Source organism: Felis catus, chromosome B3 (assembly GCF_018350175.1).
Source record: "Felis catus isolate Fca126 chromosome B3, F.catus_Fca126_mat1.0, whole genome shotgun sequence".
Lineage (NCBI taxonomy): Eukaryota > Metazoa > Chordata > Mammalia > Carnivora > Felidae > Felis > Felis catus.
The window spans coordinates 111,458,163-111,475,492 of NC_058373.1; the positions used below are offsets into that span (position 1 = coordinate 111,458,163).

The 17,330-nt window shown below is 34.5% G+C and overlaps 1 protein-coding gene across 17 annotated transcripts in view; it reads left to right on the forward strand.

The window, feature by feature from the left end:
* Positions 1–17,330, forward strand: part of FUT8 (fucosyltransferase 8) — a 312,310-nt gene that overhangs the window by 92,640 nt on the left and 202,340 nt on the right. For 9 of the 17 annotated variants that reach the window (XM_045060078.1, XM_011283275.3, XM_045060079.1 and 6 more), the window contains one exon: positions 9,346–9,436. The exons of 7 other annotated variants lie outside the window; for them this stretch is intronic. The gene's annotated coding sequence lies outside the window, so the exon portion shown is untranslated. Of the gene's footprint in view, positions 1–3,735; positions 3,756–9,345; positions 9,437–17,330 lie in introns of those variants that run through there. One more of the 17 variants, XM_045060076.1, reaches the window with a different exon arrangement.

Consider the following 17,330-nt stretch of genomic DNA (forward strand, 5'->3'; position numbering starts at 1 on the left):
ATGATACTTGTTAGAGACGAAAGATGAATATTTTAAGGCCATTAACTTGGTTGGAAGAGATGGGGTGGAAGAGGTGAAATACTATAGAATTTATTCAACATTTTAAGATTGAATGAAGGTATCAGAAAGGAAGGAACCTGAATATGAATATAATCACTTTGCAAATCAGCGAGAAAGGGAATTTTGGTTATTATAATGACTAGGTTTTATGATGCTATATAGGCATGAAAGGTTGACATAGAAATAGTTTCATAAGAGCTTATGATTGATCACTAGTTTATAGACTAGCACTATCTAATAGAAATATAATGTGAACCATTCATGTAATTTTAAATTTTCTGGTAACCACATTAAATAAGGTAAAAGGAAACAGGTGAAATTAGTTTTAATAGTACAGTTTATGTAACTTAGCATACTAATATTAACTTAGTATTAAAAATATTATCTACTAATTGACATAAAAATATCAATGAAATATTTTACATTCTTTTATTCCTACCAGGTCTGAAATCAGTGTGTGTTTTACACTTACAGATTTTCTTAGTTCAAACTAGCCATATTTTGCATGCTGAAGAGCCACGTTGGCTACTGACTACCTTACTGAACAATGCACTTATGTATCATGAAAAGATAAAAGATTGATTGTTCTTGTTACGTTCATAAAACAGTTCTGATTGAATTATAAATAGATAGTTTATTCTCTCTATGTGTATAGCACACATAGAGAGCAGGTTGATCTGAGGCAAAAAGCCATCACTCACTATTCAGTTGTATCCAGATAATCTGATCAGGAGGGGAATATATTTTTTATATTTAGTAAGAAGGGATGGGGAAGGGTTTACCAAATGTTTACACTTCTTGCTGTTTGAGGTTCTGTGTGTGTTGCATAGTTAGAGGGACTTCCAGGGGACTCCAGAGAATTTCTGCTACCTTTTAAGTTCTGGGCTCTGGTTTTATATAAAGAGCACAGTGCTTTTTCTTTTCTTTTCTCTTCTTTTTTTCCACACACTCCTGGGTAACATAATTTTTTTTAATTTAATTTTTTAAAATTTACATCCAAGTTAGTTAGCATATAGTGTAACAATGATTTCAGGAGTAGATTCCTTAATGCCCCTTATCTATTTAGTCCATTCCCCCCCCCCCCCCCCCCCGCCGCCTCCCGCCACAACCCCTTCAGTAACCCTTGGTTTGTTCTCCATATTTAACAGTCTCTTATGTTTTTGTCCCCCTCCCTGTTTTTATATTATTTTTGCTTTGCTTCCCTTATGTTCATCTGTTCTGTATCTTAAAGTCCTTATATGAGTGAAGTCATATGATATTTGTCTTTCTTTGACTAATTTCGCTTAGCATAATACCCTCTAGTTCCATCCACATAGTTGCAAATGGCAAGATTTCATTCGTTTTGATTGCCGAATAATACTCCATTGTATGTCTGTCTGTCTGCCTATCTATCTATCTATCTATCTATCTATCTATACCACATCTGTATCCATTTATCCTTTGATGGACACTTGGGCTCTTTCCATACTTCGACTGCTGTTGATAGTGCTGCTGTAAACATTGGGGTGCATGTGTCCCTTCGAAACAGCATACCTCTATCCCTTGGATAAATACCTAGTAGTGCAATTGCTAGATCATAGGGTAGTTCTGCTTTTAATTTTTTGAGGAACCTCCATGCTGTTTTCCAGAGTGGCTGTACCAGTTTGCATTCCCACCAAAAATGGAAAAGAGATCCTCTTTCTCCACATCCTCACCAACATCTGTTGTTTCCCAAGTTGTTAATTTTAGCCATTCTGACAGGTGTGAGATGGTATCTCATTGTGGTTTTGATTTGTATTTCCCTGATGATGAGTGATAGGAAGCATTTTTTCATGTGTCGGTTGGCCATCTGGATGACTTGTTTGGAGAAGTGTCTATTCATGTCTTTTGCCCATTTCTTCACTGGATTATTTGTTTTTTGGGTGTTGAGTTTGATAAGTTCTTTATAGATTTTGGATACTAACCCTTTATGTGATATGTCTTTTGCACATATCTTCTCCCATCCTGTTGGTTGCCTTTTAGCTTTGCTGATTGTTTCCTTCGCTGTGCAGAAGGTTTTTATTTTGATGAGGTTCCAGTAGTTCATTTTTGCTTTTGTTTCCCTTGCCTCCGAAGATGTGTTGAGTAAGAAGTTGCCGTGGCCAAGATCAAAGAGGTTTTTGCCTGCTTTCTCCTCGAGGATTTTGATGGCTTCCTGTCTTACATTTAGGTCTCTCATCCATTTTGAGTTTATTTTTGTGTATGGTGTAAGAAAGTGGTTCGGGTTCATTTTTCTGCATGTTGCTGTCCAGTTTTCCCAGTACCACTTGCTGAAAAGGCTGTCTTTACTCCATTGGATATTCTTTTCTGCTTTGTCAAAGATTAGTTGGCTCTATGTTTGTGGGTCCATTTCTGGGTTCTCTGTTCTCCATTGATTTGAGCATCTGTTTTTGTGCCATATATCATTTAATTCTTGTGTCTGTAATAGATTATGTGAAGTTCATGGCCAATAGTAGTATATGTCCAACAACTGGTTGCTATTATTTTTTCTCTGTGTTAGTTCCAACCGTGTAGTTTAATCAGAAATTGAAGCTGTTAAGATGAGAGATAGGAGTGGGCTGTGTGATCAGACCTCAAGGACTTGCTGGGAAGTTGACAGTGGTTTGAAGGTTAAGTATATATCAAAGAGTAGTTCAGGGATAATCTGCATCCTGATCACTTAGGAAGCTTGTTAAAATGTACAGTTTTGCCGGGGGTGCCTGGGTGGCTCAGTTGGTTGAGTGTCTGACTTAGGCTTAGGTCATGATCTCATGTGGGTTTGAGCCCTGTGTTCGGCTTTGCACTGACAGCACAGAGCCTGCTTCAGATTCTCTGTCTCCCTCTCTCCCTACCCCTCCCCTGCTGTTCTCTCTCTCAAAAATAAATAAACATTAAAAAAAAAAGTACAGTTTTGGGTTCATCCTCAGGAACTCAGACCTTTTATGATTCAGAATCTCTGGTCATGGGCCCCAGAGTCTACAATTTTATGACCTTAATATATAATTCTGATCCATAATGAAGTTAAGAATCATCTTTTTAAGTTTATTCTTCCTGATGATTAAAAAGAAACGATTCTAGTGATTTTTAAATGGTTATTTTTTCTTTGACACAGTAAGTTTTCTATTTTATTGGTGATGGAGGGGTAAATATTTTCCATTTAAATTTTTATAGATGATATATAATAAATACGATTTTTATATGTTATGAGGGTAGGAGGAGTAGTGATTATTCATTCAACTCAAATTTAGTAAATATAATGTATATTTTATTTTTTTATAAATATATTTTTCTTTATTATTCAAATGTAGCCTTTTGGAATAGGATAGGAAAGGAAGGCAGACTGAGAACACATACTTTATGAAGATAAGTGGAGAGATAAAGAGAGTGGTTTTCTGGTTCTAACTAGAAGGAAAAAATAACTACAAATAATTTACATAACTAATATGGATAATTAAAACCTGATGGAAATTTTAAGGAGTTTTGGGTATGGGTAATTTTGTTAGTCATATTAGTTAATGAAAGTCATATCAGGAATGCTCAGCCTCTGTGTTTTTTGACAGCTGCTCTGCCTCCTAAGAACATGCTTCTTTTGGGTTTTGTCAGTGTTGGCTTCCTGGGAATCTTCCTCCATTCTTTGGGAAATTAAGTTGTACTCTGGCAGTGCTTCACATGAACCTCAGCTTTCTTAGATTCTTCAGGTAAAACCTTATCCAAACGAACCAATGAATTGCTTCAAGTCATAGTTTTAAACTTAGGTGTTTAGAAGGCTGCATTTAAGTGAGTATTAGCTTTGGTATTTTTAGTCTCCAAATCATTCTGGCTCCAGCGTCCACTGTAAAAACTCTTATGGGATAAGCAACTCTATTTTTAATTTTTTTTAACATTTATTTATTTTTGAGAGACAGAGAGAGATAGAGCATGAGCAGGAGAGGGGCAGAGAGAGAGGGAGACATAGAATCCAAAGCAGGCTCCAGGCTCTGCGCTGTCAGCACAGAGCCCAACAAGGGCTCGAACCCACGGACCGCGAGATCATGACCTGAGCCAAAGTTAGACGCTTAACCGACTGAGCCACCCAGGCACCCCAACTCTGTTTTTTAATGTCTGTGGTTTTGTTCATTCTCAGCAACTAGGTCACCAGAACTTTGTCATTATTAATGAAAAAGGTACCATATACTTTTGTTTTTTTTTAAGAGTATGCTTGGGTTGAATGAAGTTAAGACATCTTAGAAATGTGGCTTTGCTTTAAATAGTTATAGGATATAATTTTGCATATTCTGAATTCTATTTGCTGGTACAATAAATTCTATTCTATTTGCTGGTACAATAACATTATTTACCTTTGGGAACTTTGGCAATTGTATTATGCTATTTAGAATTCACATGAATTATTACAACTTAGTAGTAGGCCTTTAACTGACAGCCTCAGTCTGACTTCTTTTAAAAGCTGTCTTCAGTATCTTCAAAAGTAATTTTTGGGTCTTACTGGGCCTGGAACTTTTACTTCTGTTAGGACAGAAGCAGAGAATGGGCCTTTTGAGAAGTTAGGAACAGTGGGGTACAGAGGAGGAGAAAAATCAGACTAAATTTATATCATGCCTGTTTCATTGTGAAAAATAATCATAGCCGTCTCTACTTCACTTTCCTCAGGGTGGTAGTGATGGTTCGTGATAGTAGGAGCAGTTGTAGGGGTGAATTAAGGAGGCATTGAGGAGAATGTATTATCTCCTAACATGGGCTTTCAGTTATTTCCTAAATGTAGATAATAAAGTGATTATTACCAAAAATATTTCTCCCATGAGACAGTCTCATATGTAGTATTCATATGTTTATCACTTATCAAAATATTGACTGTGTTGGCATCATAAGCAACTTCCTGTGTTATTGTCTTCTCTGTCATGTTCTTTTCTGTATTAAGTGGGCCACAGACCCATAACAGTGTTGAGGTAATGATACACTATCACAACTCTGTTGTTTTTTTTTTTTTTTTCCATCAGAGAAAATCACATGATTTTTTCCCCTTTATTCTTAAAGCAATCTTATTACCTGTAATTATACTTTTCTCCTGAATGGTTTTAGAATGTTTTTGGATGGTGTTGGCAAACATAGTATTATTTTGTAGTTAAGTTTAAGCTCTTAAACAAGACTATCTGGGTTCATTTCTCATCTTTGCCACTTACTAATTGTGTGACCTGGAGCAAGCTATTTATTTTATATAACTCAGGCTTGCCTCAGTTTTCTTATCTGTAAAACAGGGATCATAAAATTATATACTTTATAGATATATGTTGAGGATTAAATCATTTTATAAAGAACAGTACCTACAAATTGTATAGGCTGAATAAATATTAGTTGTTATTACATATTATTAGAAGTTATTCATATTATTAGTAAACTCTAATAGACTTTCAAAGTAAAATACTTAGAAAAGTATAAAGTACTTTTACAAAGTAAAAATACGACTGGATCAGTTGGTAGAGCATGAGACATGAGTTTGGGCCCCACGTGGGTGTAGAGATTACTTAAAAAAACAACAACAACTGTTTAAACTGTTTAAACTTAAACTGTTTAAACTGTTTAAAACTTAAAAAAAATCAACTTAGTTAATTTTAGGTTGGAGTTTGGACACACACACTCTCAAACCCTTTTCAAACTGTTATAGGATGATGTTTTTTTCACTTTAATGTGCAGATTACTCAGGGATCTTGTTAGATTCTTACTCAGTAAGGCCTGAGATGCTGCCTTTTGAACAAGTTCCGTTGGTAATCTGGATGTAGCTAAGTACTTAGACCAAACTTTGGGTATTAAAGTTATGGAAGATTCCATTAAGTTGTTCTCAGTTCTTCTGTCAGTACTTTATAAATACTTGAGTGTTTTTTTTTTTTTTTTTTTTTTTTTAAGATTTTATTTTTAAGTAATCTCTACACCCAGCGTGGGGTAGAAGTAACAAGCATGAGATCAAGAGACACAGGCTCTACTGACTGAGCTAGCCAGGTGCCCCTGTTTTTGTTTTTGTTTTTTTTTAAATATGCCTAGGCTTTATCTCAGACCAGTTAAATCAGATCTCTGGCATTAGTGTTCTGGGCATCATCATTATTACTATTTTATTATTTTTGTAAAAAATATTCTAATTCATTCTCATGTGTAAATAGCATTAAGAGCTACTACTTTAGTAATCTGAAGGGGAGTCATTAAGCTAAGAAGCTCTATTTTATGTCTTCCTTTACTTTATCTTCTATCATTTTAAGCATCTGTAAGGATGATGCAACACAGCTTAAAGAATTCTGTAACCAGAAGACAGTTAATACCTGAAGTTTTCTTTTCCCTGGACTGGACTAGGAAGTTTGATTCCTTGAATCTCTCCTCATGCATCCTATTGCCTGTTGCTTTCATCATTTTTATAACTTTTTGGACCATCCCTAATTTCTCAATGGCTTCCTGAAAATATAGTAGCTCAAACTCAGTAGAAAACTGCTTTAATAAAACTAAACAATGGCAGAGGCAGAGGAATATAGTTCCTTCCACTTCGTAAATTCTGAGATTTTTGTTATGTAAAGTGGAAAACTTATATTTTTACTTTCCTAAGTTGTGTTTCCTCATCTTTTTTTTCTCACCCATACTTCTTACATCCATTTCCCATCTTGTACCTATTTTGGGGGAGAGCAGTAGATATTTTCTTATGGACTATCATGTTTTTGGAAAATTGTTTTTCCAAAGTGATGAAGATCATGCTGGATTTTATTCCATCTAGCCATGATGTATCAGTTAGAATATGGACAGGGAAGTATACACACTAGATATTTCTGCCAAGGAAATTTAACATGGGGGAATGGGTTATACAGGAGTTGGAGGGTTGAAAAAGCAAAAGGGGCATACTAGAGTAACACAGAGACAATTACAGAAAGTAGAAATAAGGCTGGGAGAACAAAGAAGGGCTTGGAGTAGAGTTGGGGTTCAAAACCTCTAGAGGGGGGTACTGCCTGGGCTGCTGCTGCTGCTTCTGAGAGTGCTGCAAAAACTGGTGGTGGTCACCAACTGCTATCGGTGGAGTGGAGGGCCTGTGCCAGGGCAGTGCTGACTGGAAAAAGCAAGTTTCTTCTACTGCGCTTAGTGGCAGCATGAGGAAGCTGGCTGGCAAAAGAGAAAAGTTTTCCCGAGTTTTGTTTTCAGTGTCACTATGCTGAGTACTAAAGGGTGGATTTGGAGCTGAGAGACGATAGCCAAATAACAGCCACATACAGCTTTCTCCTCTCCTGGTTACACGATGGGATAGCCTCTTGGTCTCTTTCTTAGCTATTGGGACCTCACACACTCTTAGAGTCTAGGATTTGGAATGAAAGGAGTTGTTAAATTAACTTGTCTAGTTAATGTAATTCAAGGGTATGAGACGGGACCACCTGCTCTAAGATAACTGTGTCACAGCCCTTCTGGGGACCTGAGATTTAATCAGATACTAATTTCTTTGGCTCTTGAGGGGTTTTTGTATTTTAAAATAGAAAAACTGTAGGAGGAATAATGATGCTATAAGCCAGAGGTTAAAAATTGGTTGCTTATTGGCCAAACAGTAGCCTGCAGTAGGAACCCAATCTTTGAACAGAAGATTATACCTTCACTCTCATTCTAATATTCTTCTTCCTGCAAAACTTCCCACATCTTAATATGTATTTGAATTATTTGGGAATTGTTAAGATGCAGATTCTGATTCAGTATGTCCCTGGATAGGGGCCTGAGATTCTGTATTTCTAACAAGCTCCTAGAGGAGGCTGAAGCTATTTCCTGACCAGACTTTTCCCTTCCCTGGTTTGAAAACCACTGGTATGGCTTGGATCCACTGTTGGACCTGGGTTTGAGTGCTTGATGGTGAATGATGATAAAGTAAAAGTTTCCTAAAAGCTTGACTAACTTTCTAGAAATATTTTGAGCAATCTTAATAGATTTATAGCCGTTTCTTTCCAGGTGGAACTAGAAACACATAGGCTTCTGAATAGGTTAAATTTTTGTCCATTATTTTGTATTACTGCAGAGGCGTATCTATCACTTGTAGTTTCCTGGAACATCTGAGGCTTTTCAGTAATTGTGTATATGTTTAAGGGGAACTAACTAATGAGAGATAGGATAGGAGGACAGTTAACAAATGTATGCATCAGATATCTTGCCTTCATTAGAGCCATTATTCTTGATTAAATAGGGCTCTCTGGATATCAAATATTACATTTGGTTTGAATTTCATACTAATTGCATTTCCCCACTTTTGGTTCTTTCATATACTTAAACTTGTCATCAAAGCATAGGGTCTTGCCTTGAGCCAAATAAATGATAGTCTGTTTTACTGTAACTTTGAATACAGCCCAAATTTATCAAGTTGTTAATGGCTCTTTACATTTGAATTTTACTTTACTAAGCCATACCTGGTCACATCAATATAAAGTTAATCGTTTATTGAGTTGCCATCCTTCAAGATTCTGTCTCTGCACCCACCTCATCCCCATTCCTGAATCTTTTCTGTTTTCTTTACAGACTTAGTTTTTCTAAGATTCTAGGTACTTTTTGTCTGATATGAATATTATACTTAAAATTTTAATTCAGACTATGGATAATTAGGCCATGAATAGAGAAATAATTGGCCTCTTTATCAGCTGAGGTGAAAGAGTTAAAATGAAAGTCAAGGGTTCAGGGGATTCCTATAGAAAAGAAGGGTGAAAAAAGCTCAATTTTAGTATCTTAAACAAAGCATTTTGATTGGCATGTAGAGACCCTTACATGCACATAAACGCCCATATTTGAATATTTATAGAAGATAATCTGTCAAAATTACTGTTATTTTAATTTGCCAAGCTTGGCTGATTGCTGCAGTTGGATGTTAGTTGAATTCTAGATGAGGAACTGTAAATATGATCTGGTGTGGAACATGCTTTTTTTCTTGAAGCTGTTTGAGTATCTCCCCCTCCCCACTTTTCTTTTTTTACAGTGGGCCTTTTTGTGTAGCTGAATTTCCATGTTCTTTTTTAGGGGAAAAAAATTAAAGTGGTGTGAGAACAGTAAATAATAAAAAATTTTTTTTAGTTAGAAAAAAAATTATTCACATTTGGTGATCAGGAATTATTTAAATGGTTTAAACTATTTGTCCAGTCTTCAAAGGAGCTATCTCTAGAGATTTCAAACCTAGGGTCATGTGTCTCATTTGAATGGCCTATGAGGTTTTATGTGAGATATATTTCATGTTAACAACAAAGAAAATGTGTAATTGTAGATAATTAATGTTACCCCTTTCTTTTGTCTCATTTTGAACAGTGATAATTTTAGTGACCCAGATTCAAGTAATAATATCTTCCTTTTGGAAATACCATGTGGTTTTGTACGCTTGTGTTCTAGTGGAAGGAAGGTAAGCCATTTTTCACAGTTAATACTGGAATAACTTTGTTAATAAAATTTTTGTCTTTAAAAGTGAGAAAATCCTTTTCTCATTAGGCAATATCCCTTCACCCAGAAAACACTATATTATTGATGGTGTATTACTATTTCTCAAAAGATTGTACTGAGACTACACTATTTCAGCTTTGGAGGTAATCAGTGACTTTCTAAAAATCATGTGACTTTTTTGGAGCAGGAGTACATTCTGTGCTCTGCTAGGCTCTCTTGTCTCTTTCACATAGCTATTTTCACCTGGATAGTTTATTTTTACATATATAAACCACTTGACATGACTAGAGAGTCTTAATTTTTCTTTTTGCTTTTGATGTTTTCATTTCTTTGTCTCTTATGAACTGACATAATTGACTCCATTTTTATAGGTTATTACTTTAGCTAAAAATTATGCCAAGTATGAAGTCTCAGTTTTAGTTAGATATTGACTTTGTTTTGGGATTTCAGGAATGTGGGGTCTCAGCCATTTTATATTTAGCAAATTAAGAATGGAACTTTTAGAGCATTCTCTTCTGTCTTTCACAACACAAGTATCCATCTTCATTCTCATTTGACAGCTTCCTTTTGGGTTGATTAATCTTTTTTTCTAGGAGCTTTTGTATAATTTTTTAACTTGTTACTATAGTCACTTTTCCCCATGCTTTTTGTAACCATCCCCAAATCATTTCCTGTGTGTTTCACCCTAATTCCTCATTATCCTTGTAGGAAAATTATTTGTCCAACTTTGTAGTTCTCCTTTGGCTGAAGAGCAAGATTATTAATAATTCTTTAAGATTTTACACTTGTTCCTCATTTTGTAATGGTTCACCATCTGTTCAGTGTATTAAGAGCTCAGAAATGTCTGTTATACCTAATGCATCACAGATGTGGAAAATAATAATAAAATAGTTACATTTATGTGAAGTGAAAGTACTGCTAATATATTCTCTTGGGTTTGGCTATTGTCACATTCTTGCTATGTTTGGGAGCTTATATGCAACGTGCTTTTAAATTTCTTAAGGTGAATTAGATATGTTTATCTTATTTAACCAGTATGCCTTTGTTTAAGTATGTTAAAACTCAGTTGAATAAAATTTAAGTCAATAATATAAAGAGTAATGAGCTGTTTTACAGTGTTATTTGGAAAAAAAAAGTAGCTGTATTTCTTGCTATCAGAATAGCAGACAACACTATAGAGTGGACTAAGATTTCCTGAGTAAATTAATTTTGATAAAGGTTGATTCCACAGAAATAGCAAATGTTGGGAATTGGCATCCAAATGTCAAATTTCACATAAAAATTTTAGTATTTTACTGATTTTTTTTTTTCCTCCAGAGGAAGAATCTGAAAACCTAAGTTTGTTTGGAGGGCATTATAATTCTGTTTTAGGAATTAAGAGGCAGGCTTTATTTTTCTGCAAATTAGTAAGAATACCAGTGAATTACAGTCTTTACTGGTAAATTTTTAAAAAGCCCCTAAGGAAATTTAATATTTAGGTCTTTATTTAGGAAATATTTTAGTTTGTAATAACAATGCAGGTTCTAAATGATCTCTATAATATTTGGTTATATATGTGTTTTCATAGCTTCAGAAAGGAAGGGTGAAATAACTTTGTTAATGAAGTATATTGCTCAATAATTTGCATTTTGGTGTTACAGGGTGAACCCTATGATCAATCATATTTTAGGTAATTTGTGTGCCTTGAGACAAATTCAAATCTCTATTTTTTTCTCTCTTCATAATAGCATAAGAGTGCTATATATATCACTTTATCCATTAGGAAAATGTGAAGGTAAAAATTGAAAATGATATTTTTTGTGGTTTTTGGTCGACGTATAAGTCATCATTCTGTCCTAACAATAAGTAAAAAACTGAACAATCTGAAAAATCAGCTGACTTTTCTGAGATTTTTCATGGAGTTAAGGTCACAAGGCAAGCTGCTGTCCCCGAGTTAGCAGGCAAATACAGAGAATGACAACTTACCCTAGCAGAACTCAGGGGCAGAAACCTCCAAGGGAACCAGTACCGGGTAGGAAAAAACCTGAAATGTAATTAACGAATTGCCAGAGGCTCAATGTGGGCAAGTGTGAAGTATAAACTCCAAGGGGACCTAGGTCTAGGAGCCCCACACTTCCATGGTTTTACCTCCAGGAACTCTACCGTGTCTTCACAGTGAATATTAGAGAAAAATGCCTTGGTACTTCTGACAGGGAAAGGGAAAGAGGAAGGCAGTCACTTTGAAATGTGCTGAGGCATTCTTTTTTTCTAAAGGAAAGGTATTTTATCAGAGCCTAACCTATTAGGGTATTATCAGAGCCTAACTGAACTGGAGGAAGGGGAATACCCAATTATAGCCTGTTTTAGCTTTCTATGTGGGAGGAAGAGAAATATCCAATTCCAGCTTCCTCTAGCCATCTTGTTTGACCTAAGGGGGGTGTGTGTGTGTGTGTGTGTGTGTGTGTGTGTGTGTGTGTGTATGTGTGTATGTGTGTATGTGTGTATGTGTATCTGGTTTGGGGGGGCGGGCAGACAGGACTGAGAAGAACTTTGAAGGTCATAACTGAGGAGCACAGGCTCCCTAAAAGACTGAGACCTAATCATAGGACTGTAGAACACTTCTACCCATAAACCTTACTACATTACTAAATGCCTATTTGCTGCAGTTCCTTTTACGCAGTGTATCATTTTTGGCTTCCAAAAACAACAAAAAAATTACAAGGCATGCTAAAAAAGCAAAAAGCACAGTTTACAGAGACAGAGCAAGCATAAGGTTCAGACTCAAACATAGCAGGGATATTAGAATTATTGGACCAGGAATTTAAAACAATTACGACCAACATGCCAAGGCCTCTAATGGAGAAAGTAGACAACATGCAAGAATGGATGGATAATGTAAGTAGAAAGATGGAAATTCTAAGAAAGAAAAAGAAATGCTAGAAATAAAAAAACCACTGTAACAGAAATGAAGAATGCCTTTGATGGGCTTATTAGAAGATGGAACATGGCTGAGGAAAAAGTCTCTGAGCTTGAGGATATGTCAGTAGAATCTTCTAAGATTTAAAAGCAAAGAGAAAAAAGACTGAAAAAAAATTAAAATATAACCAAAGACTGTGGGACAGTCTCAGAAGATGTAATATATACATAATGGGAATACCAGAAGTAGAGGAAGGAGAGGAACTATTTGAAGAAATAATGATGGAGTATTTCCCCAAATTAATGTCAGACTCCAAACCACAGATCTTGGAAGTTCAGAGAATACCAGGCAGGTTAAGTGTCCCCAAAACTTCATCTAGGCATATCATATTCAAATTGGAGAAAATCAAAGAAATAGGAAATAATCTTGAAAGAAGCCAGAGGGGGAAAACACCTTATCTATATAAGAGCAAGGGTAAAAATCATATCTGACTTCTCTTCAGAAACCGTGCAAGCAAGAAGAGCGTGGAGGGAAATACTTAAAAGTGTTGAGAGAAAAACCCAACAGTCTAGAATTCTTTGTCTTACTAAATTGTCCTTAAAAGTGAAGGAGAATAAAGACTTTCTCAGTTAACAAAAATGTAGAAAATTTGTTGCTAATGGGGTTGGAGTAGCTGGAGCAGCTGTATTAACTTCAGACAAAGCAGACTTCAGAGCAAGGAAACTATTCAAGTATAAGCAGGAACATTATATAATGATAAAGGGTTTAATTCTTTAGGAAGACATAATCCTTACTGTGGATGCACCTAACAATAAGCCATCAAAATATGTGAGGCAAGAACTGATAGAATTGCAAAGAGAAATAGATGAGTTCACTATTTTAGTTGGGTATCTCAACACTCTTCTATTAAAAAATGGACAGATCTTAGCAGACAGAAAATCAGTGAGGATATATTTGAACTCAACAGCACCATCAATCAACCAGATATGATTGACATCTATAGATTATTTCACCCAAAAACCACTAGAATACACATTTTTCTCAAAATAAGGATGGTATTATTCAGAAATTTCAGAGTTCATTTTAGACTTTAATTTGTTTCCTGTAGGATTTGCTGATGCAAACAAGATCAGAAAAAAGAAAGATGAGAAACTCATTTAAAAAAAAATACAACAAATTATCACCTGCCTCTCCTTCCTCCTCCCCCCCCCCCCCCCGCCCCATAATGTAGGGTGAGAATTTTATAGCTTCATTTTTATTGTGGTACACATTTTTCTGGCCTCAGGTTTGGTATAATAAATGAGTGTATGTGAGTTATATACTTTTATAAATGAAGCCTACCTGGCAGTTTCTCATTTGTAAGCTACTAGGAATATTTTGTACAACTCTTCGATTCCATGTAGCGAAATTTGAAAATTACTGTGAAATATGAATCCCTCAAGGCCTGGCCAGTATTTGATAATTATTGACCTTTGTTCCTGAATAATAGAACTCTCTAGATGTCTGACTCACTTCCTTACTTCCTTACTTTTCTTTCTTTCTTTCTTTCTTTCTTTCTTTCTTTCTTTCTTTCTTTCTTTCTTTCTTTCTGAGTGATTTTGAGGAAGAACAGAAGCACATGATAAAGAACAGGTGAGAATTTGTAAAGGAAGAAAATATTCTAACTTGATTTTAGGTTTTCTAGGCTAGGAGAAGACAGATACTTTGCATGATAAACTGCTGAACTTCCTCAAGGAGAGATGAAAATGACTTTAGTTTGATTTTATATTTGAAATGGTTGATGTTTCATCCTTTTCTTACTGCTCTTGCTGTCCTTTAGAGCTATACTAGTGGGGAGCAGGAACATAGGTTTAAATTAGTGGAATGTAGGGGCATTGGGTAGAATGAAGATAAATATTTCACCTTCTTTCTTTAAATTTTAATTCTCATTCTCTGTTGCTCAAAGTGGTTTTCATGAATTGGCACCTAGTTTAAGAGGGGGCTAATTCTTAGCAAAGCTATTCTAATGACAAAAGGCATTCAGTGTTTTCCTGTTGAATTGCTGGAATAATATTGGGTTGACATCTAGTTGCATGCTAAATGCTGTGTCATTGTTATCATTTGTCTGCCTGGTAGACTCATGATAGTGACCTTACAGGGATTACTATTATAGGTATGATTTGCTAAAGGAATTAGAAATCTTACTAAAATGGATTTGGTGAAATCGTTCCCTTTTCCGTAGAAAAATCAACAAAACTGAAACAAAAATAAAACAGCACATCAAATGAACTCTTTCCTTGGATCATAAGTAGTGGTTTAAGGACAAAAATCTATCAGTGTATAATCCTAGGGTTTCTGTCCTGTCTTAGCTGCTGATTTTCTGTACAAACCTTGATCAAGTCAAATCACTTCTTACCTGAGTTTATCTTCAAAATGAAGATAGTGTCTACCTTACAAAGCAATGATACGAATTAAATGAGGAAATGTATGCAAAGTGCTCATGTTTGACATGTAGCAAGTGTCATTTCTCTTCCTCCTTCCTTTTGGCATCAGTAATATCTGGATTCCATCTCTTGAGTTCACTGGTAATTGATTGTGGGATCAAATTATCTTCTCTTTCCAAACCTCATTTTCCTTTAACATAAAATCATTAACACCCACTTTATAAAGTTGTGGTTGGAATTCAGTTCCTGGTATAGTCTAAGAAGTTTTTGTTGAAGCTGAATGTGAATGTTAAACTGCTAAAAACTTAAATAAATATGTGAGTTTTCCTGGATAAATCTTTTGGACACCAAATCCATTCAATATGTGGAATATATACCAAGAAGAACATAAAAAGAAAAATTTCTGGTTGTGTTTTTTTAGGGACGACTCTATAATAGTTTACTTAATTTTTGCTTAATGTGATTCATTGGGAAAGTAGGGAAATTATGGATCAAAGGATTTATTTTCACTTGACATAGCTACTTCTAGAAGGAATATTAATAGGGTAGTAAGGAAGTCAGACACTTGAATATGCCTCCTTCTTTGTTTTTATTATTTTATCTTAAGTGATGTCATTTTTAATAAGACTTCAGTATACAATAATGGTTTTGTGAGATCTTGGAAAATTAATTGGTACTGAAAATTTTCTAGTTTGTTAATTACCAGAGAAAGAATTAATTAACCAATATTAAAGTTTAGTTGGTAAAATAAGGTCGAGACTCATAAATGAATCATGTTAAATGATTTATGAATTAAATCAGTGTTGTTGAATTTAACCATGTGTTAAATCAATATTATTTCTTTGACATAATCATAGAATAGAAATTGATATGTGTGTGGTATATCGTATTGAACTAGGGAGTTTGTATTTTTAAGGATATTATATAGTTCCATGAATTTCAGTTAGATTTGTTTGAATGTGAATCACTTTTATAAATAATTAGCAGCAAAAATACCATTGGCTTTGTATCTTGAAGCAGTTGACTTAGATTTGTATAAGTTCAGATGAATGTAAATTGTAACTTACTTTCTTACACATTTCCCCAAAATTAGGAAATAATTTAGCATAGAGAGTGTTAATCACTTTCAAGAATTACCAGTTTATCGTTTTTATTTGACATGCTATATTTCTTATTAGATGTTTGTTAACCACCCTGAAAATGTTACAGAAAGTAGGGAATAGTTTTGTATGCATAGTTTTTAGCTGCAAGGATAAAAATAATCAGAAAATAGAATCAAAATTGAATTGCAAAAATATTTAAGTGCAGGCAAGATTCTGCTGAGAAAGTGGAGATGAATTTGTGTGTGAATATTAAAGACATATGGATATGTTGATTATGGCTAAGTTGAAGTAATTTTGTCATAAGGCAAAGGGCTTGCAAAGTTAGAATAAATGCATGCATTAAAGGTATTGATGAAATAAAAATAAGTTGGTATCTTCAAGGGTTTGTTTTGTTTGGTTGTTATTGTGTTTGTTTTTTAAAGAAACCAGGTACATATAAAACTGGCTGTTAATTTTTTAACTTCTTTTTTTCTTAAAATTTAATGTTAAGAACTATTAGGATTCTGTGATTATACATTTACAACGTATTATTTGGGCACGTCTGTCATAAAGTAGTATAATATTTTTGACCTTTTTTTATTGTGGTAAAATACATATAACATAAAATTTACCACTTAACCATTTTAAGTATGTAACTCAGTGCCATTAAGTACATTTGCACTGATGTCGAGCCATCACCACTGTGTCTCTAGAACTTTTTCATCCTCCTGAACTACTATACTCATGAGACATTAGTTCTGCATTCCTTATATCCATTGTTCTATTTTGTCTTTATGAATTTGACTATTTTATGTCAATTTGTGTCAATTTATGTCAATTTGAATTTGACTATTCACATGAGTTGAATCCTATAATATTCATTCTTATGTGACTGACTTCTTTCACTTCACGTAGTATCCGTAGGATTCATCAGTGTTTTACCATGTATCAAAATTTCACTCTTTTTAAGATGAAATAATATTTTATTTTATGGATATGCCACATTTTGTTTATCCACTTATCAGCGGATATTTGGGTTGTTGTGACTAACGCTGTTATGAACATTGGTGTGCAAGTATCTGTTTAAGTGTGCTAATATGTTTTTATGTATTTTTTAATATTTAACAATTTTTGTGGTAATGAAATTCTGTTTAAATGGACCAGATAAATACCTATATAATCAGTGAATATTAAATACCTATGTGTGTATTCTAAGTAGTGATGATATAAAGAATTATAAAATCATGATGCTGGTTTTGAAGAACTTGCAATCTAATAATAATAGGGTATGTTTATAAAAATACACTGCTTGGCAGCATATACTTTTTGAAGCTGAAGAAGTATTCACCATCTAATACAACCCAAAATCCTCTCTCACTAAATTTTTGCATGTCATTCTCACCAGTTAGGAGGCAAAATACATGGCCATGATCAACATGCATATTCCATTCAAGC